At 41.7% G+C, this 23365-nt stretch overlaps 1 pseudogene; it reads right to left on the bottom strand.

Annotated features, from left to right (window-relative positions):
* The window catches only part of LOC102490151 (heat shock protein HSP 90-beta-like), a 46597-nt pseudogene extending 24539 nt beyond the window's left edge, over positions 1-22058 (bottom strand).
* Between the last annotated feature and the right edge of the window lie 1307 nt (positions 22059-23365).

Raw genomic sequence — 23365 nt, 5'->3', positions numbered from 1 at the left:
AAATACGATGTGATATCAATAAACATTGGTCATGGGATTATAATAGAAATGGTTAGACCAGTATCAGTTAACCTCAGTTAACTCCTGAAGATCAGTTCTGTAGTTTAATCATATTGTCTTTTGTGGCCAGTATGGCTGAAAAGCTACAATTCTTTGTCTGAGGTGGCATATTTGCCAACCACTGCCACTTTCAGTGCAAACAAAGAAAAAAGAGGGGAAAATCAAAGAATCAGTTAGCTAAAATGATAGAAAAGAAAGAAAAAAAAGAGGGTGGGGGCGGGGCCTTAGGAGCTCATGTGGCACTTCTAAGACCTGGGACTGAGAGAAGGGCACTGATAGTTACTGACACTTGCTAAATCCTTCTTCTGTATTTTGTAAACAGAAAATTTTAAGATATTACATTCTATCACAATTTAACCAATTGTCTATTGTGAGCCGTATTGATTGTAACTTCATTGATCTTTATCTTCCCCACATCCTGTCTTCTTCCTCTTCTTTGATTATTCCTGAGGCTAAATTTTTTTAATATGTTTATTCACCATTAACATTTGTGAATCTTCCTTTCTGTGAGGCTGGGCCCAGTCCTGAATACTTTGCTATATGACTTTACTCATTCCTCATAGAATATCAAGGAAGGTATTATTTTTCCATTTCACGGATGAGGAAACTGAGACTCAGAGAACTGACTTGCTCACTATGATACATGCTAGTAAATGATAAAGTTGCAACTTCGAATTTCCTTTGTAACTCATTCCAAAAGTACATGTGTGGCATGTGTGTGTGTGTGTGTGTGTGTGTGTGTGAACACTCCTGTGTGCCTAATGAACACTCCTTTGTCAATGGTACAGATTTTTCCATGTGATCACCTGGAGCTCAAAGAGGTGAAATGACTTACCCATTGGGCAATGGAGACTGCAGAACACAAGTCACTGGGTAATGGTCTGAGTGAATATGCAGATTGAAGTTTGCATTGAAGTCTTAAACTGGTCAGCCAAAAGCTTTGAAAGGAGTGCAGCCCTTGGGTGCTGACAGTCATTATGGGGGAAAGGCTTCTGAAAAGTAGAGAAAGTACAGAATATTATGCCTGCAAGGAGTTGGTTCAGGGCACTTGGAAGTGGGAGCACCAATATCCCCAAAGTACCCAGGATCTTCGTTTTCTAAGGATCTGGTGGAGGTTTCTGAAGGGCAGATTAGAGGCTTTTACTACCCAGGACAAAGAGAGTGGAGTGAAAGTCTTCAGCATTTATGAACACACAGCAGCAACTGGGATGGGAAGAAAAATTAAGATTCAGGAACTAGACAGAAAAAGATCCAGGCTAGGAAAAGGCTGGACTCTAACAACTACTAATAACTTAGTATTAAGATGAGACTTCTTAAAATATGTTCAATATTCCTCAACTCTTGTAAAGTCACGTCTCCAAATCTATGACCCAACTGAGGTCTGCTAGTGGTCAGTTTGCAGAAAAGGAGTTGGAAAATAATGAAGCAAGAACTGCAGCTCCAGGACCGTGGCCCCACGGAAAGTCTTTATGATCCTCTTTTGAACCTTTTTGATGATTTGTTGCTAGACTTAGGGCTCTTCTATGTGAAGGCACTCCACGTCAGCTAATGGGAATGCTACTTCACTACCGAGAATTCTTTTGAGGGAAGCTATGACAACAGTTAATGGCAATAAACGTTTGTGCATTTGAGTCTTAAGATGACCTAGTGAGCCATTGTCTTCTGTGATTTTATAGGACTACAAGCTCTTAAAGAACAGGATCCATCTTTGATTGTCTTATAGGACCTAATGTGATATCTTGCTTAGAAATAGGAATTAACTGAAAGACATCCAGATGAATTTACAGGGTTATGGTGGAGAACCTGAAACCTATCATCCTGCAAATATAATTTGGTTTAGTTCCTCCCAAGTGCTTTCTTTTGATTTGCTACATCGAAATGTCTCAATCACATTTGTCTCTTATCTAGTAAATACTAAGAGATTTTCTTACTTGCACTTTTGGCTGGATTTTACCCTCCAAAGCTAAGTCAGGTCATTGGAACAATATTTTTAGAAATTTAATTAGTTTTTTCATCTCTGTTGGATGCAGAATGTTTGAAAAGATGGCAGAGATAGACACCTCCAATCACAAACACGACCCAGTTGCACTAAGTCTCCAAATGCATCACTTTCTAGTTTCTTTCTACTAAAATAGTTGACACTATATTAGCTCTTCCTCAGTATGGCACACATTTCAAGTCATTTTTGCACAATCTGATGAAGTGGTCTGGCCAGAGGAGAAATATAATGGGGTGACTAGACCATAGGCACAATCATAACTACTTCCTACTCCTCTTTTACCTTCGTTTCCGTATTTATTCACAATAAGTATCAATATAGATTACAGTCCATTTAAACTTTGAAAAAACTAGCCTGAGAATTCTTGACTACCTATCATGGCCAAGCATAGAATGATTCCTTTTCATGTAATTTCTCTATTATTCCATTTTATAGCAGAAGAAACAGAGTTTGAGAAAGTAAGTAGACTGAAGTCAAACAGCTCTTAAATAAACAGGATTTGAATGCAAGCCTGCCAAAGTTTAAGTTTTTGCTCTTTCTACTGTAACAGTTCCTTGGTCCCATTCCCACTGGAATAGAGCTTTGCCACGTGAACTGTTCATTCTGAAATTACCTTTACTATGGCAACCTTTTAAAGGTTTGCCCCAACATTTAAATAAATCATGAAGACCCTCTCCCCTTCTGGAAATCTTTATTCTGCTTCTCAGAGGACCCCATGAAGCCAAATAGATAGTTGATGGAAGCCTCTGGTCATTGAACTCCGTCTTCATTCCCTTCAAAAGCAAGGGCCTCCCATAGGGATAGAGCAGAAGGTGGCTTTTCACAAGACTCAGATATCAAGGAAGTATTTCCTTCCAGAGTTGAGAAAGGTTTTTCCAATGTCTCTTTAAAATCACTCTGAAAATCTGAATTCAACGGAATAGATGAGATAAACATGTCCATTGTGTGGGATGTTTATCACCTATTTTAAACATTTTTCTTTTCTTTAAGTTTATTTATATTGAGAGAGAGAGAGAGAGAGAGAGATCTCTGACAGAGTCCTGTCATGACATGATCCTCCCCAGCCCTCTAGCTACCAGGACCCAGGCTTACCCACGGGTCCACTCTGTGTGTTTAGGAATTTGAAATCAGTCAAGATTTGAACCTTGGGTCTTCTCAATATTGTAAATCATGTTTTGCCACCAGTGAGGCCGTAAGTAGTAATCTTCTTTGAAATTCTTTTTGAAGCTGTAAAAATACTATGTGCTTATCATAAGACATTAAAACAATACACAGGTATAGTATTCTCAACTGGACTGGTCTGAGGTGTATATAATGCTGGTTAAAGTCTCTTTACAATCTAAATAATGTATAGCGATTGAGTGTATAAAAATAATAATAAAAATATACATGTGGATGTAAAAGGGAACATGATATGGATAGTACCTTTCACTCAGTCCCACTTAGGAGGTGACCATTTGTAATACTAGATTGCTTACTGCCATCTTTCACCACGCTTTTCCACTCACCTCATACACATACTGTGTACACACAGTTACATGGCTTTTCCGTTATATAAAAATGAGAGTGCGCTTGATATTTTATTCTGTAACTTGCAACTTAATACTCCATACACAGATTTTTTTTTTGTCCATCAGTCATAATTCTGTCACCAATAGGATATTTCTACTTTCCTCTCCCTTACCTTATTAATTTGCCATGAGGATTAATCATATGTTGACAGGTATCCAAATAGTTATACTAAAAAAAGTAAATGGTCTCCAAGGTTTTGAGATGGCCGCTGAGACATTGTTTTATAGGGCGACAGTGTACAGATGATGAGTAAGTTCCAGAGAGAGTAGGAACAGGCAGGAAATTTCTCCCTTTTCCCCTCTGAATGGGACACTTTGTGATCTGCATATTATAAAAAAAAAAAAGAAAACACGAAAGTGAGGTCAGGCTTGGCAGGGAAATTGCTGGCTACAAGCTTTTAGAACAATTAAGAAACAGCAGGATCATTCTGGCACAAGCTTCAACCAGTTGGCAGAAAAATGCCTCTTCTGCTCCTACGGTGACTGGCAATTCTAAGTAAATGGCTAAAATTGCCTTTCATGTCTGCCGGCAAGCTCTTTCCTGAAGTCTTTGAGTCTTGTTGAATTCTCTTTCATAACAGTGTATTGTCTCTATTAGGCTAAATTTGACATCTATAAAGATTATTTCAACTATAATAGGACAAAAATTCACTTGTTTCTGGAATTAGGAAATATTTTATTCTGTAACTTGAAACTTAATACTCCATACACAGATTTTTTTTTTTGTCCATCAGTCATAATTCTGTCACCAATAGGATATTTCTACTTTCCTCTCCCTTACCTTATTAATTTGCCATGAGGATTAATCATATGTTGACAGGTATCCAAATAGTTATACTAAAAAAAGTAAATGGTCTCCAAGGTTTTGAGATGGCCGCTGAGACATTGTTTTATAGGGCGACAGTGTACAGATGATGAGTAAGTTCCAGAGAGAGTAGGAACAGGCAGGAAATTTCTCCCTTTTCCCCTCTGAATGGGACACTTTGTGATCTGCATATTATAAAAAAAAAAAAGAAAACACGAAAGTGAGGTCAGGCTTGGCAGGGAAATTGCTGGCTACAAGCTTTTAGAACAATTAAGAAACAGCAGGATCATTCTGGCACAAGCTTCAACCAGTTGGCAGAAAAATGCCTCTTCTGCTCCTACGGTGACTGGCAATTCTAAGTAAATGGCTAAAATTGCCTTTCATGTCTGCCGGCAAGCTCTTTCCTGAAGTCTTTGAGTCTTGTTGAATTCTCTTTCATAACAGTGTATTGTCTCTATTAGGCTAAATTTGACATCTATAAAGATTATTTCAACTATAATAGGACAAAAATTCACTTGTTTCTGGAATTAGGAATGCTTGAGGGCTTACTCAAGTCTGGAAGTAAATTTTCTCTCTAAAAGTTTTCCTCTTGAAGGCTTTGTTCCCATATGCAAAGACCATGTTTCATATGATTAGTGACATACTAATAGGTATTTTGAAATATTAAAAATAGCTCACAGACCCCTGTTATTATCTTTGGTGAAGTCCAAGACTTGGAACTCTAGTTAGGATACTATTAACTTAAAATGTTCCTATTTACTTAAATTATAAGCTGTCAATATATATTACTCTTTGCTTCCAACGTTAATTTGCAGTGTTTTAGGAAGCTACATTGCCAACCATGCTCGGCCTTCCCTCATGGCCTAGGGCAGGCAGCACCAGTAACTGCTCGTTCACTTACCCTGGGAGCCTGAAGTCCAGACGCTGCGTGTGGTAGGAGGGCTGAGAACGTGGGCTCCATCTCGATGCTGAGATGCTCTGCACATCAGCTTAGCACCTCGGTGGAAGGGAGAGGGTGCTGGCATACGTCATCTATACAATTACTGAACCCACATAATAAAGCTCCTAGAATGCCTCCGGGACCCCAAAGCGTTCATCACTTTCCTTTTGCATATAAGGCCATTATCTTTATTCTTGTTATTATTTACATGTAATCACTGCATATCATTACAGCATACAGCAATGGAATGAGGCTAGTAGCTATTTATGCTACTGAGAGAGAAAAACTTCATCTTGTCCTGGTATCCTATGGGAAACAGAAGAAGATGACAGAAATCTAGTCCATCTCCCTCCCCTGCCCCAGATTTGGCCAGGTAAGAGCAGGGCTTTGAAATCAGGCTTCCTGGGATGGATTCTGACATCATTCTTTATGGCTTACTAGCTTGTACCATGAGCAGGTTACTTAACTCCTCCAAGCCCAGGTTCCTTTGTCTAGAGAAGATAATAAGCACCCCTGCTCAAAGGTCTGCTGGGAAAACCAAGACAGTATGAAGAAAGGTGGTACAGTCAGCGCTGTGTAGTTAGTGACGAAGGTCATTCCAATGCAGCAGCTGGGAGTCTCCTTCTGTCGAGCATCTGTCACGTGTACAGATTACGTAGGGACTTCATTGAACAACCATCCTGCAAAGAACATTCATTCCTTCACTTAACTGAGGAGGTGAGTCAGGCTTTGAAAGGTTGAATGACACATGGCAGTTCTCAGTGTGAGAAGGGACCGAATTGGGAGCCCAGGTCTCTGATTCACAGACCGGTGTCTTCTCTTTGAAACCCTGGAGCTACGACTAAATGATTAACCTCAAGATTCTCGGGGTCAGAACTCTTAGTCTCTGTCTTCTGCTTACTGTCAGAAACCTTTTCAATTATTTTGTATGATGACACATATGTAACAGCACAAAATACTTTGAACAGTTAAACAACATAATCGTTTCTCTGTAGTCATACTTTTGGGTTCTTTCCCCTCAGAGTTTCATAGGCTTTGTAAAAGGTCTAAATGAATGTTTTCTACCAGGATTGCTTTTTCTTTTCCATTGATTCCAAAACAGTGAGTTGACTCCTCTTCTTCCTGGAAGCCTTTCTAAGTCATTACAAATAGCATTTTTCTTTTTAGTTCTCAAGTGACCTTTAGTGCAAACATTGCTTTCTTCTTCCTGGGATGGGTTCTGACATCATTCTTTAGGAACACAAAGGCCTCTGCAAGATTGATTTATCCTGCTGAGACTTTGGAAAGGGTCTCGTCTTCTCTGACCATGTCTTAATTCACAGCTGGGGGAAAAATATTAAGCAATTCATTTCTTTCTTCTGGTTTCCCCTGAGGTTGAGTTTTAAAAGTCAGTGATCCTAACATCTGCTTGGAAAATTTTACTGTCCTTAGTCAGGAGTATGGCTTTGTTTCTTTTAGCCAATTATTTCTTATCTTTGGTTACTTCTGCTCTTTTTTTATTCAAATGAGCCGGCATCTGTTCCCAGGATCTGAAGCCAAGGTGCCACCCAGCCTAGAAACTAATCTTTGATCTTTTGCTTTTTCTTGGTACCACACACCAGTTCTCAGCCCCAATTCCCCTACATTCTCATGCCTCCCTTTGCAAATTCACTTGAGGGTTCTTTTTTTTTAAAAAAAAAAAAAAAAAAAAAAGAAAAGAAAACTTGAAAAGGAAAGTGATGAAGCGTATTTGGATAAAATGCTGAATCAAGGCAGCCAAAAGTGATATTCTCGGCGCTTGCTCCGAGCTGCCTGGATGCTGGGTGGCGTAAAAGGGAGGGATGTTGCCAACTTAGAATGCAGAAGGATTTTCAATATCAGCTCCTCCCAGTTTGGGGGACCCTGGTGAGTTTCCCAGCCTTTTGTTACACAGGTAGCTTTCCTGTGTCATGGGCATAATGGTAGAAGCCATCTCCATAGGCCAATAGGAAGGCACAAAGTCAACGTCAGGAGGAAGGCACAGGGTGGCTCTTTCCTTGCTGTGAACAATCAGTGATACTATTTGTTCGCAGGTAGGTCTTCCTTTGAACAGACCTAATGACAGTTTGGTATTTTATTTTATTTTAGTTTTAGTTTTAGTTTTTGCCATAGGACCTGTGCATGCTCACCAAAGTGAGAGAGAGGAAGTGAGAAATCACCCCCTAGGGGGGATGACCACATTACAACCCTTTCTCCTCCATTCTTCTCGGGATTTTGGGCACCCACGCACATGCACTGAGCATGTTTTTCAAGCTGCCAGGTCTGGGACTCAAACCACACAGTCGGCTACATGGGATCCAGCTACCTTAACCACCAAGTCACTAGCTGTCCCCTGGTAATAGTTTTGAAGCTCCATGCTAACATGATATTTTTGCCATTCATTCATTCATTCATATTTATTTGAGAAAGTGTTCTATTCTCGGTGATGATTCTTCTGAATTCTATATAATCCTTCCAGTCATTTCTAAAGTGAGAGTCGTGTAATACATGTAACAGAGTAATAAAATCATTTTTAAAAGTGCTGAAAAGGGCTTTTCAATCACTCACTCAATCAACAAACTTTTAATGCCTACTCAGTGTCAGAGTGTACATTAGTCGCCACCAACACAGAAAAGGAGGACAGACATGGGCCACGTCTTCCTGGGGCTTGAAGTACAGCTGACACCTTTCCTCTGCTACCACAGTAGTATTTTGAATGTGAATTATGGCTTTTCTAAGCCAGATGTAAACATTGTCACTTGCCTTGAAGCCATGTGAAAAGCCATAAAACAGCTGTAGAAGAAAACCTTCTGCGATTCCCAAGGACACCTTTTCTCCTGTACACGTTCCTAAGCAGTTGGACATTTTTTAACCCAGAGCCATGAACCTTACTGAGTCCATCCCTTCTATGATGTAGAGAATAGGAGGCAGTTTACAACAACGGGTGGAGGAGGGTGAGGTGGGGATGGTGTACAGTGGTAAATGTCATGCTCTGCAAGGTTGGCCCACATGAAAAGGTCCAAGGATGGCATCCAGAGACCTCCCTGAGGGCACGCATGACCAAGGTCTGAACTGACTGGAGCTGGGGGTAGACTGAGGCATCAGAAGCCAGCTGGGCAGATTTTCTGCCTCTGCTTCTCTCTTGCTCTCTGTCTCTTTCACTCATGGAAGAAATCAATAAATAAACTTCAAAAATAAAATGAAAAAATAAAGGTTGGCAAACTCCTGCCCATGGCCAACTCTGGTCCTTGGCCTGTGTTGGTGTAGTCTCTGAGCCAAGCATAGTTTTCACATTTCTAAATACTTGAAAAAAAAATCAAAGGAAGAATAATATTTTGCAAAACAGAAAAATTATATGAAATTCATATTTCAGTTTCCATAAATAAAACTGTATTGGAACATAGCCTGGCTCATTCATTTCTGTATTGTTTATGGCAGATTCTGTGCAGAGTTGAAGAGTTGCAACCGAGGCTGTATAATGAGCAAAGCCTAAAATATTTATTACCTGGTCCTTCAAAGAAAATACTTTCCGACCTCTGCTCTACAAGACTTTCTGTTGCTGTCACTTCACATGGCATGGCTGTACCTATCCCTTGAATTGCTGAGAAACACTAACCCCAAACACACACTTCTTTTTGCACGGCATAAAATAGAAGAAAAGGTATTGGAACAACAGAGAATGGTGCATTCATAAACAGGTTCAAATTTCCTTAAGGTACAAACATAAGTGTGCAAGAAAAAATAATGTTATTTTTATAATGCAACGTAATCCGCTTACTGTCATAAGATGCAGCCTTAAGCATTTCTGGAAAACCTCTGAGTTTTCCCAGTCTTTTCATCTTAAAATTCAGTAAATCTGGGTTTTCTCTACCTTTTCCTTCTGCCATAAGTAGTACCCATATCCTACATGGCTTTCTGGAGGGGCTGCCTCTCCTGACATGTATTCTGCTCTGTTACTGGCTTTCCAGGAATCCTTGACCCCACCTGGTCTTGCTGCTCTCTGTTGGAATGTCCCTTTGTCACTTTTGCCAGATTGCAGTCTATCAATGCTCTGCTACTATTGAATACTTCTTGAGTGTGTGGAAACTTTGCACAAATTTGGGTAGCTTTTCCATGATTTCTCTGGGGCTGCTGGAGATGAGTAAGCCACCCCAGCTCTCTCCGACCTTGCCACTCCCAGACGCTGGGATGGGAACCGGGTCTGTCTAACAATGTCCTTATACTTAGCCTCTTCGCACAGGCAGCTCCAGTGGGAAACACCCCTGAACCTGCTACGATTCCATCCACAGCAGAGAAGAGGATGTTTTCTTTTTCGAGGCTAGGCTCTGAGGCCAGCAGGGAAGAGGGAGGAGCAGGCTTCTGCTTGATAGGCCTTCCAGAAAGAAGCCTGTGTGTCTTCCTGAGTTCCGGGCATGCTCCAGCCAGCTCAAGTCAGACCTGTTGGCTCTGTTTGATTCAGCAACTTCAGGCTCTGGTTAGGCCAGATGGAAAATCAGTCCTGGAAAAGCGAAAATGTGAAAACCCAAGGCGGAGAAGGGCATTCACCCCCTCATAAATCTAAACACACTAAGCTCATTGAAGGACTTGCCAGGAAAATGTGATTTTCAGTTTTTTTCTGTGGGTTCAATTTATCTTTACTGCTAAGTAGTCAGGTTGAGTTAGATCCAGAACTAGATATAATTCAACTCTTTTTCTTTGAGGGGACTTACCCCCACCTTCCTGTCAGTGACCTAACGACCTGTCCTAAGGACTGGTACTTCCTGAGGTGGAAATTGAAGCAGATTTTCCCTTTAGATATCTGAATTGGGTGCTGCTTGTTTCCCTTTCTCAGATAAATGAGTAATTGCATCTTTTCTGCTAAGCTTCACAAAAGATGAGAAACAATTACTCAGGACTGGACTGCATTTCATTTCACTGGTTTTGCTTTTTGAAGACGGCAATTTTTCTGCATCTTATGATCTACCTTGGCTTGACACACAGCCTCATCCATCATTCTGCCCATTCCAATCTGAAGTTTTGAAAGATAGGCAATAGAATGGAATACAATGGAGAACACATCTGTCTAGGCAACGTGGGTGGCCACATTAACCCTGGTGTCAGTGAGGTGACTGGAATAGCAATGTAATACCCACACCTCTGGGATATGACCACAGTTATGCATAGAGATAAAACAGACAAAGATTTCCTCCCAATTTTATTTGGCAAGAAGGATACTTCCCATCCTGTAAAGACAGGAGCAGACTGGAAGAAAATATAAATTAACTATCTAAATGACAAAGTGGAAACTGATTTATAATTCTCTATACAGAAGTGACTTGTTTCCTCACATTTGTTACCTAAATAGGACAGGCATTCTAAGGCAGATCCTTCCAGGATAGAGTAGAAGAAACTTTTCTTCAGACTCCCTGTGGTTGTCTTAATATATAATCACAAAGTCTTTGTCATGCCTTCCTTCAAGAGGTGAAACTTGCTCTACTTCCTCTGGAGTGTGGGCTGGACTGCGGACCTCACTTCTAATGAATATAATATGGCAGAAGTGCCAGTGTGACACTTACAAACACTAGGACATAAAAAGTACCTATGGCTTCCTTGTTCTCTCTCTCTTGGATTGCTCACTCTAGAAGAAACCAGTTGACATGTCATGGGACACTCAAGCAGTCCTATAGAGAGGCCCACGTGGTGAGAAACTGAGGCCTCTTGCCAACAGCCGTGTGAGTGAGCCAAACTAGAAGCGGATCCTCCAGCCCCAGCCAAACCTTAAGATGACAAAGCCCTGGCCAGCAAATGACTATAGCCACATGAAAGACCCAGACACAGAGCCACTGAGCTATGCTGTTCACAAATTCCTGACTCACAGAGCTGTAAAATGATAAAAGTTTGTTTTATAAATTGCAATTGATTATACAGCAATAAAATGATGATGTCTCCCTTGTAGAATATTTCATTGGTGGTAAAAATTTGGAAATATCTTATTAGTTTATATCTGAGCTGCTGAAACTTAATCAGGCATGTTCTTACATAATTTGGTGGCTACATCAAATATTCACTCCTGCATATGAGTCACCTGGTGGGCAAAGAGAAAGTGGGATCCAGGTCTGTCCATCTCACTTTATTGTCACAGCAGAGTTAAGAGGACATTGTGATGGTTTTAAAATATGCCTGCAATTTCTTTGATATCTTCAGAGCTAGGAGTCTGTCCCCTTCTCTGAGGTCTAGACCAAGCAACTATAATTACTTGCCTGTAACCAGTAAATGGTTCAGTAGATAGCCCCAGCTGAAGTGACAGCCAACAGCCAGTGTCAACTACCAGACACTCAAATAAAGATACCACCCAGTGATCTTTGCACCTAACAACTAAGTTACTCCCCACTGTCAAGCTTGAGTCTTCCAACTTGAAACTTCAGATATGATGTGTCAGAGACAAGATTTCCCCACCATGCTCTATTCAAATTCTTTCCCACAGATCCATGAGCAAATCAAATTATACCCCCCCCCTTTTTTATGGTGGTTCGTTATCCAGCAATAGGAACCAGAACACACATATTAAAATAGCTTTTTTTCATCTTTCAGATTAGCTGAAAACAATATAATTTAGAGACAGGAACTACTTAGCTCACTGAGTCTAAGTGATGACTTTAACAAGACTTAACTTCAGGGGAAAATGTAAGCCTTAGTAGAAGGATAACACTGCATGGTTTTTACTTTGTGGTATTTTCTGTTGCACATTGCATATTTCTAAAGAGAACATTAAAGAGCTCACTAGGCAGCATGCATAGAGATAGAAACAGTAAGCATAAATTTCAACTCTTCCCCCTACTTTAAAAATATCTGCAGTTATGAAAAATTTCAGAGAAATACAGAAAATAAAGAGAAATTCAAGTCTTCAACCCTACCACCTAGTAAGTACTTACCCAGAATTAATTCAAGTAACATTTCTGGATATGCTTGCTTCATATCTCTTTTTAAAATAAGAAATAAGCTGTCAAATGCATTTAGACTTTCCTATTTCACCTAATTTTAATTTAGCCCCTTCCCAGAGACAACCCTTATCCTCAAGGTAGTATTTCTCCCTGGCCTTTGTCTTTTCATTATTTTAAGAAGAAATAGTTCTGAAGATGTCTTAGCACTGCCCTTATTGAGAGCTAGTTTTATTGATGTGGTCATTAATACATAAGTTGATTAGGTTAAGACACGAACGACAAGTGTTTGCCTTCTCAGTTACTAATGGATTAAAACTTCTAGGATCCGTGCTCTCCATCTAGTGGTAAAAACAGGATAACCACAGGTGTGCTTCTGTCTGATGGAGAAGAATGAACGCATGAAGTGACTTCCATGGACAGGACACTCTTTGAGTCTCTGTGAGAGATACAAAGTTAGCAAAACATAGTCACAGGGTTCTGTGACTGTGGAACGTTTACCAAGAGCGAACAACCATCTGAGGCTCAAAGAGATCAAGAAACTCACTCTAGTCATAGAACTAAAGACCCAAACTCTTAACTTTTTGACTTAAAAGCCCATTCTCTAAACTGTGAAACTTAATAGGACTTTAAAATGTTATATGTTATTTTTATATTAAAACGAATACAGATTTCATGTGAAGCAGAGTGGAACATTTGATGACTTGTGAAGATTAAAGAGAAGGGCCATCGGATAAATTGAACCTGTTTCTTGGGTGATTCCACAACCACAAATGTAGGAATTCCTGTCTTTAGGGGTCCCATGGAGGATAACATTGAGACGTTTTGCTTGGGAATAACATTCTAGCAACCATCAGGGGAGGGCTCTGGGAGGGGATTATAACTGAAAGATCCTAGCAGCTGTGATATTAAAAAATGTTAACATGGATCAACTGGGCACTGACCAATCAAAACTGGGTATTAGCCATCCCCACCAGACACTGAGCATAACCACCAGCTTATAACTATGCTATCACCTTCTTCATGAAAAAAAAAAAAAGCTTATATGAACTAGATAAGGAAGGACAAAGGTTTAATGAATTGCCTGTTACATGTTTCTTTTATTAAAGGGATTGTTTATTTCATTTATTATCATTAATATTTTTTAATTTGACTAGAGAAAGAAAGTGGTCTCAGACGCGAACCACAGCAGACTACATGAGAGTCCAGCATCTTAACTGCCACACCATCTGCCAGCCCCCTAGGTATGGTCCTTCACATGTCCCAAACCTACTACTCTTCTAGTCTCCTGCTTTCATTAGTCTCCCAAATTAGAAACCTTCATGTCATCCTCCACTGAATTTCTTGATTGGGTTATAATCCAATTTTGATTTCGGTTCCTTATCTCCTTGGTTCCCTGGTCCTACTTGGGGTACAGGAAGAGAATTAGGTGTTCCTAGGACCAAAAGCCCATTGGGAAGAGAATTTTCAAGATGTAAGAGAGGGCAGAATTAGTCTGGGAGTAGTTTGGGCAAAGATGACGATAAGAACATAGTGAGGAGGAGAGCAGGAGAAGATAAGGTCAGGTCAGGTCACAAAGGGTGTGGAAGGCCTGCTGTGCACTTAAGTTTTACTCTAAGGGAAGTGGGAGCCACTGGAAGATTTTATGCTGTGGGGAAGGGGTATGAAATAAGAAATAAGAAATTTGTGGGTTTTTAAAAAAAATTATTCTGACTACAGTAATGAACTCTAGAATGGCAAGACTGGCATCAGGAAGATGAGGAGTTTTTGCAGTTGTAAAGCTGGGGGCGGTTTGGACGGGAGGCGTGGTGGAGCTTATATGAACTAGATAAAGGAAGGACAAAGGTTTAATGAATTGCCTGTTACATGTTTCTTTTATTAAAGGGATTGTTTATTTCATTTATTATCATTAATATTTTTTAATTTGACTAGAGAAAGAAAGTGGTCTCAGACGCGAACCACAGCAGACTACATGAGAGTCCAGCATCTTAACTGCCACACCATCTGCCAGCCCCCTAGGTATGGTCCTTCACATGTCCCAAACCTACTACTCTTCTAGTCTCCTGCTTTCATTAGTCTCCCAAATTAGAAACCTTCATGTCATCCTCCACTGAATTTCTTGATTGGGTTATAATCCAATTTTGATTTCGGTTCCTTATCTCCTTGGTTCCCTGGTCCTACTTGGGGTACAGGAAGAGAATTAGGTGTTCCTAGGACCAAAAGCCCATTGGGAAGAGAATTTTCAAGATGTAAGAGAGGGCAGAATTAGTCTGGGAGTAGTTTGGGCAAAGATGACGATAAGAACATAGTGAGGAGGAGAGCAGGAGAAGATAAGGTCAGGTCAGGTCACAAAGGGTGTGGAAGGCCTGCTGTGCACTTAAGTTTTACTCTAAGGGAAGTGGGAGCCACTGGAAGATTTTATGCTGTGGGGAAGGGGTATGAAATAAGAAATAAGAAATTTGTGGGTTTTTAAAAAAAATTATTCTGACTACAGTAATGAACTCTAGAATGGCAAGACTGGCATCAGGAAGATGAGGAGTTTTTGCAGTTGTAAAGCTGGGGGCGGTTTGGACGGGAGGCGTGGTGGAGATGGTGACAAGAGCATAGATTTTACATATGGTCTGTAGGCAGAATCTATAGGAAGTCATCTGATATTGAGTCCAAGTTCACATTACAGGTGAGGAAACAGGTTCAGAGAAAGAAAGGAACTCTGAGTCATTAGCTGTAGATGGCAGAACCATGTCTTTGACGTATATTCTTCATTCCCAGGCTAAAATAATTCCTACCGCAAGACCTGACTTCACACGTGTGTGTGCCTTTATCTCTCATACCAGATTTTAAGTCTCCCTAAAGCTGAACAGCTGCTTGAACGACTGGTCGACTTTTATTTTTAATGCCCGTAGGTAAGCCACATGGTAAATGAAGCATCATAAGGCACAGTTCACAGTCCCAGGATCACTCAAGCCTGGGCACACAGAGGTAGCTTCTTGACACTTAAAGTGACATTGAGTTACATGCAAAGGTTTTAATGGACAAAAAACCAAAATCCCACCACAATCCCAGAGAAAGTTAAGAATCTTGCTTGAGTTAAAAAAGGGCGAATAATAGAGAAAACCCACTGTAGGTATGGAGAAGATAATGGCCCTTGCAAACAGTGTCCACACTGACCCTAAAATGGGAAGGCATTTCCACGCTCTCTTCCCTCAATTCTAAACTCAGGGAGGAGCTTTATATGGATTCAGCAGAGGATCCATACACCCTTCTTTAAGACAGGCCAATGGAAATTCTGAGAGAAAGGGTGAATGGAAAATAGGCTCAGGGAAATCTCTCTTTTAAAATTTACCCATTGATTTATTGTGACCATTTTCAAATAGTCAGAGAAGTTGAGAGAATTTGACAAATACTCAAATATCTACCACCTACGTTCTCCAACTTACATTTAACTATAGTTGCTTTGTCACACGTGTGCCTGTCTATCCCTATATACACTCCTCAGTCGATTTCTTTCCATTTCTGCTCCAAAATGGTGAAACTACGTGGCTGTTTAGGAACTGTCTTAATCTAGAGCCATATGCAGGGCCAAGTGGGAGCCCAGGGAAAAGCAAACCAAAGGGCTGACTTCTCATGTCTAATTCTGGCTTAGGCTTCAAGCTGAAATAAAGGGCAATGGTAGAGAGACTCTCAATTTGTATGGTGCTTGTTCTAATTCACTGAGGTAAGGGAGTGGAAAGAGATTGAGGCTATAACCACATGTAAATGATAACCATGGATTAAATCATAATCAAGAATAGAGAATGTTCATTTGACTCAGCCATTTCTTGTGTTATCACATGCAGGAGCCAAGACTTGACAGGAAACAACTGGACGTGCAGATTCAGACAGGTAAGGGAACCCTTCCATCTGGTGTAGTTGGCAGGATCGGACACTGCCATCTGGAAAACCTCTAAAAGAGATGCCACCTCCTTTCAGAGAGAATGCCAAACACCTGTGTCTGTTATTAATAATGAAGTTACTGAAAATTAGCTTTGAATAGGCTGGGTACTAATGACAAGCAAATTTTAGATCCTTTCCTATGCCTTATACCCATCCTCTCTTTAGGTGTGTGCAGCGTTGGGTCAAGTTCTCCTCTGGGTAGACCTGTCTCCTTGCTCTCAGCCTCTCATTCAGTGTCCTTCATCCTTGCAGACACCTGGAGCTTCTCGCTACAAACAGAGTTTCGGGCGTTTCCTAACCAGGTTTGCCTCCTGAACAATGTCCAGTTCCCACGGTATTCTTTCACCCTTCATTGATTCCATAAATCCTCCTACTTCTTCAGAACATCGATTTCACAATTCTGTTTAGAGGGAAACTATCTGATTGAACTTGTTCATGCTGCAGGTTGAGTGACTTACATGTTAACTTGTCCATTCTTCAGATAGACATATCTTAATGACAGACATTATGGGAACAAGGGCCTCTCCCTAGTACTTCTAACATTGGCATGTACTTTGTCTTTTCATTGCCTTTATTAGAGCTGGTAATTACATAATAGTTGAATGTACGGATTAATTTCTTCTGATTAGGTGACAAGCTCTGTGAGAGTAAGGCCCATGTCTATTTGTATTTCTTCGCCTGAAGTACCTGGCATGAAGCAGAAGACTATAAAAATCTTTTGTGTGAATGAATGAATGACGAATAAATAAATTAAATTTGTAAGTACAAGTGAGATAAGCATTTTCACATTTGCTCCAAAGCATGTGTGTGCATGCATGTGTGTGCACACTCACACTTACAATCTCAGGATAATCAAAAGATTCTTACAGGAGCTAAAGATTACTAATGTTGGGGGTTGGCAGGTGGTGTGGAGATTAAGAGCACTGGACTCCCACATGGCTGACCGTGGTTCAAGTCCCGGACTGGGTGACTTGGTGTCTCACTTTTTCTCTCTCTTTCTCACTGTCCTTCTCTGTTCAAATTAAAAAAAAAAAATGAATGAATAGATAAAGTTAAATAAAACAATTATTTAAAAAAATACTAATGCTCCATTAAAAAATACAGCACAGTGAATACACTTTTCTTTAAATTAGAAAAGGAAGAGCCTTCTTGGGGCTATCAGGCAGTCTTCAAGGAAGTGAGCACCAATTACTTAATACCTTTTGCTTTAGGGCATCGCTTTCCTCAGATAAGACAATGAATCAATAGCAGTCTTTCCCACCTCCTTCCCCTCTGCTCTGAAGAAACAAACAAATGATTTGGAAAGAGAACTGCTACTCTGAGCCCTGTGTTCTCAACTCTCTGCTAGCTTTCATACAGCTCGCCCATCTCAGCCCACTAGCCTCCCCCAGGCAGACCCTCTAATCCCTTTTCCTCCCTGGCTTCCTTGGGGACCAGAAGTGGAAGTAGGATGTTGTATGTAAACTTTGCCAGTTTTACAAAAGGCTCAGCCTGAGCTGCAGAGATATCCTGGTTCTGCCTGAATTTGTATAAAAATGAAATTTAATAGGTTAACATAATGGGTGCCTAGTGGCTCCCCACCTCCTTTTTCCATCTTAGTTCTTTAAAGCCCTTCTGAACCACAGCTCTCCAGCAAGGATCTCTCTTTATCTTTCAGCCTAAAAGGGAGGTTAAAATGTTTGTAATTAATGAAGCTGGAAGACAGCAAACTGGCACTAAAAATGTACATGTTTGTGTGACAAAAGCTAAGAAATTCCAACTGGCAATAGCTTGTAACTCCCCAGAATGAAAGACTTCTTAAAGAGGGTGATTTATCTTTAAAGCATCACTCAGGTGCCTTTTTCATACAATTCTGTTGTTGATATGGAAATTGCCTCTGTAGGAATGTGTGCAAATGCAGAAGGAATTGCCAGTTGTATGAGTAGGAAGGCGTGTGTGGGGAAGGGGCAGGCATGTTGACACTTGTCAGTCTCCAGCTTTGGTCCTGAAGGAAAAGAACTGCAATTCGGTTGAGGAACGTGGAGAGAGTGCAGTGGGGTCGCACCACCCTGGGTGTCTCAGTACCTGAGAAACACCAAGGCCTTCTAGAATCTCCATATTTTCACTCTCCTAGGGTTACCATTATGTCTGCTATCTCAGTGGTCCCGTTAACAGCATCCCCTTTCACTGTCAATGCCATTCTGATTTACTAGGCAAACCAAACTTTCACATGATCATTACTGAATACGATTTCCCCCATAAAACGAGAGAAGCACAACGAAGTGGTCCAGTCACAGCTTTGATGGTATAATACACAGGACTTAAGTCATTTATGAAGCTATTTTCTGGGTAAGAACCATCACTTCCTTTCTCTGCACTTCTATCACAGCTTCAAATGAAGAGCAGTACTTACCACCCACCCAAAAAAGAGAAACAAGTTACCTTTGATCACTTCATAAGGAAAACCTGAAGCTGTGTTGTGTCTTGGAACTGGAGGTCTGCGAGGCCCACTCACTGGTGAAGTGATTAGCTCTTACATGCCAACTTGCCAGATTACATGTTTCAAATTTGTGTAGTAAGAAAAAATAAACACTTGTCCCTAGTGAACCCTGTGAGGGTGTATCACTCATGGCTTATTGCTGTGAGCAACTTAGTTAGAACGGGATGTGTTGAAAGAACAGTGCAGACATTACAGAATCCTTGGAGAAGGTTGGGGAATCAGGTTTAGAAAATAAGCAGTTGGGCCAGCAGATGGTGTGGAGGTTAAGGGGGTTGGATCCCACATGGCCAACTATATGGTTCGAACCCCAGATCTGGCAACTTGAAAATAATGCCAGGTACATGTACAGAGTGCCCAAAATCTTGAGAAAGGAGAATGGAGGAGAAGGGATTATGGTGTGGCCACACCTCTTGGGAAATGCTACTTTCTCACTTTCCCTCTCATTCTCTGTCCCTGGCAAGTGCAAGTACCCTATAGCAAAAATTTAAAAAAGAGGGACCAGCAGTTGGCGTAATGGCTGTCAGTGGACTCCCATGTAGTCGACTGCAGTTCAAGTCCCACATCTGGTGGCTTAAACTCACACCAGGCACGTGTGCATGCGTACCCAAGATCCTGAGAGGAGAATGGAGGAGAAGGTATTGTGGCATGGCCATCCCCCCTGGGGGGTGATTTCTCGCTTTTTGTCTCTCTGTCTCTCTCTGTCTTTCTGGAGAGCACATGCGCTCTTGGTAAAAACCTCTCCAAAAATAAAGACCCCCCCCCAAAAAAAATGAAGAAGTTAAAAAAGGAAAAAAGAGAAAGAAAATAATCAGGCACAAGTGGGGCTGGAAAGCCAGACCACAGCCCGGATCAATGCCACAGAAGCTGTCCAGTTGAGACCCTGCTCCCTGCTGGTAGTGCTGTATCCCTAGCTGCCCCACAGATTGGATAATGCTGCTGCCTTTGCAGCCACCAACAGATAGATAACCCATGATGCATTCTTCTTGGCCTATTGACCTTCTGCTTCAGGTAGATGAGTGCATCCCACAAGCTACATCTGCTGGGTGCCAGGCTCTTGGGCAAGCAAGGCTGGAAGAATGAACATCAGCTTCAGCTTCTTTAGAAGAAAGTGGTTTCTGTGTCCCACCAGTTTCACAAACATAGGAAGGAAATTCAAATGCTCTGCAGCCTAAGAAATACCTGCTCTGTGGGGAGATAGTCAATATCAACTCTGAGAATGTCACAGGCCTCTATAAATAGTCTTTAGAAATAAGATCTTGGAGTCTTCTGAAATATTCCAAAACAAAGCCTTAAAGCAGGGCTCTCTCTGATTTTTTAAGGGAAGAGATCATTCTTAATTGTCCACAAGTTTGGATCTAAATCTAAAAAAGGAAAGAAAAAGGAAGAAGAAAAGATATTGATTAAAATTCTAGGCGGTGGGCAAGTGCACAGCCAATCTTGCGCCATCGTTTGCCAGAACTCTCAAGCAACTGCAGAGCAGGGATGCGACAGAAGGCTGGGAAGGCACTGAGCCAACAGATCCAGAATCCCCCCCCTGGAGAGAAGGTGAGGACATGGCCTGCAGCAGAGGAGAGGAGATGCGTGCCATGGTGAACTTAGGCCACAGGACATGGTGTCCTTGGAAAATCTTGAACACCTACGTGGCCCCTACAGCAGGCTGTGACTCAGAGGCATCTTTGAGAGAGAGGGGACAAATGGATGCTTTGAGGGGGGAAAAAAAAAACACACACACACATGAAGGGTCATCTCACTATGGCCAGGCTAGCTGTCAAGAGGAGAAATTTGCCACTGTGTCATTTTCACTGCAAGTGGTAGAAGCCCAACTTAGGCAAGAAGAGAATTTACTGGAGGGATGAGAGAGTGCCTCATATAAGTGCCAACAAAGAGAGTAAGGGGCAGCTGGATGCCAGGGATCAAATGTCCCTACCACTCCCCACTTCTCAGCTCTGTTGTCTCTGAAGATAAGTGGCATCCCTACCTTGGACCGTGGGTAGCATCTTTGGTCTGGTGGGAAACAGAATTGTTCACTAAAGTCTTATGTTCTATGGTTTCTACCTCCAGAGGTAATTTAGTTCCAGTTCTGTAGATATAATTTAATGAATCTGGATTACTCAGATCAGGAGTCCCAGTTTGTTTCTGGACATTTTAAAGGACAACCGCTAGTTGTGGGTGGATGGCTGACATTGTGACCTAACCCTGAAGTAATCAGCTGTGGACAGGCAGGTGGGGTCCTAATATCCATGTTGGGTTCATTCTCTCCTGGATTTATCAGCTATTCAGAAACAGCATCCCTAAGTCAGAGTTGTTCTCAGATAAGGAAGAATTACCGTGAGCTCCAGTCAGTGCCTGTTCCGTCCAAGGATCTGGATGAGGACTGGAGAACAGAGTCCTTCCTGGGAAGAAACAGGTAGAAGATCCCATTTTTTAAAATTTGCCAGAGAGCACATTTACTCACCAGAGAGAGATACAGAGAGACAGAGACAGAGATAGAAAGCACCCCTCCATGGGGCATGGTCATGTTGTAATCCCGTCTACATTTTTCCATCTGGTTAGGATTTGGGGCATGCATACACAGGCACCAGTTTTTCAAGCTGCCAGGCCAGGATTTGAACCTCACAGTTGGTCATGTGGTATCCAGATCCTTTTTTAGGCCACGAAGACACCATAGAAGACCCCAAGATTCAATACTTGATTTTGCTATCCCTGATGAGAAGATAGTTGGCTTGTGAGACAAGCATTTCAGTGAGCACAAGGGCCAGGACAATGCCTTGTCATCTCTGGGTAAATCATAGGGCCCTTGATGGGGATGAAGGGTGCTTGTTCCAAACCTGATCCAAGGAAGCACAGACAAGCAGCACACCTGTAGTACAAGCAGGACAAATGCCCCCGTACTTGCCTTCCCAAGGGGCAGGAGCTGAGCTGAAGGAGGACCTGGACAGGAGGACCTGGACGGGACTACAGGCACTGAAGCCCCCTAGGAGCAAGGGGCAGCTCCTCATTCCATGCTCAGCTTATTATCCCTAGTTTCCACACCTGCCCCCAGTTTTGTAGCCATCTGACTTATTTAACAAGGGGCTGGCTTTTCTTTGGCCAAAGATAGAGTAAGGTTACCTTTCCTGCCCACTGTTCACCACTAGCCAATAACTCTCAGGCTACACAACGCTCATTGACAAAGTAAAAAAGCAGTCCACTTCCATGTTCCAGATAACTGCCACGAGGGATTCTCCCTGGAACTGACTGAATCACACAGCTTTTTGGCTAGGATACAGCCAGATTCGTAGTTTAGAGAAAGGTCAGCGGGATTTATTCACCAGCTCACCTGAGCTGCTGCCTTTCGATGTCTGCTGCATCTCCCATCTTGACCTGGCTTTGCTGAAACCCAGCCCTAAAGAGAGAGCTTATGATATTAGACTTGTAGTTCTTAGCGGTGGGGGTTTTCACTTCCTACACAGACAGAATTAGGGAATTTGAAAAGGACCGAGAGAGGTTCCTGGGAAACTAGTAGAGTTTATGCTTTATTGTTCATGGGGATTGAGATTGGCATCCGCCTCCTAAATTGCATGTGCTACTGAACATTTTATGTGAAGTTATGTCTCAGGGACCAGTTAAATCTGTGTTCCATCCAACTCTATATAATAGGTCATGGTCTAACAGCCTTCTTCTGTGGAAAAATTCAGTTTCATGAATGGATTCAGCTGTCATTTGGTACTTGAAAATGCCTGTGGTTCAACCTTCTTTATTTCTCCTTTTTCTCAAGTTTCTGATTTTTGGACATATTCTTATTAAAAAAAAAAAGAAGAAGAAGCAGCTCTATCTTTTAAGGGATATATGTCAACATGTCAACTGCTTTGTCACATTTTTTGCTAATGCCAATGTCATCAGAATTTAAAAAGCTGAAGCAAGGAATTGTGTTTTGGAATGAAGGCCACGTGAGCTTAAAGGCAGCCAGCCAGAACCTTCTGGTGGAGAAAATGAGAGCAGAACCGTGGTGGAGACCATTTAAATCCCCTTTGCTGTTCTGCCTTCCCCCTTTCTCGCCTCACCTCTGTGGCCCACAGGGACAAAGGTGGTGTCATATTCTTGGGCACACTGCCTGCCACCCAGTCTTTTTGTTTTTAAGATTTTACTTTTGTAAGAGCAATTTTAGGTTCTCAGCCAAATTGAGAGGAAGGTACAGACACTTCCCACAGGCTCCCCTGCCCCCTGAATTTGCATAACCTTCCCCATTTATGGACACTCGCAACATTTGTTACAATCCATAACCCTACAATGGCCCGTCATTAGCTATCGTTTCCATAGGCTCACACTTGCTATACAGTCTGTGAGTTTGGACAAACATGTAATAACATATCCACCCCTATGGTGTCATATAGAATCCTTTCACTGCCCTGGAAGTCCTTTCTGTTCTGTCTATTCATCTCTCCCTCCCCCAACCCTTAGCAGTGACTGGGACCAGCAGCTGGCATAGTGGCTATATTGCTGGACTACCATGTAGTCAGCCACGGTTCGAGTCCCAGATCCTGTGACTTAAATTCACGCTGGGTGTGTGTGCGTGCTTGCCCAAGATCCCAAGAGGAGAATGGAGGAGAAGGGACTGCGGCATGGCCATCCCCCCTGGGGGGTGATTTCTCACTTTCTGTCTCTCTTTCTGGTGAGCACACACA

Source organism: Tupaia chinensis, unplaced genomic scaffold (genome assembly GCF_000334495.1).
Source record: "Tupaia chinensis unplaced genomic scaffold, TupChi_1.0 Scaffold000217_1, whole genome shotgun sequence".
In the NCBI taxonomy this organism is placed as follows: Eukaryota; Metazoa; Chordata; class Mammalia; order Scandentia; family Tupaiidae; genus Tupaia; species Tupaia belangeri.
This window is presented reverse-complemented; position numbering and strand designations above follow the sequence as displayed.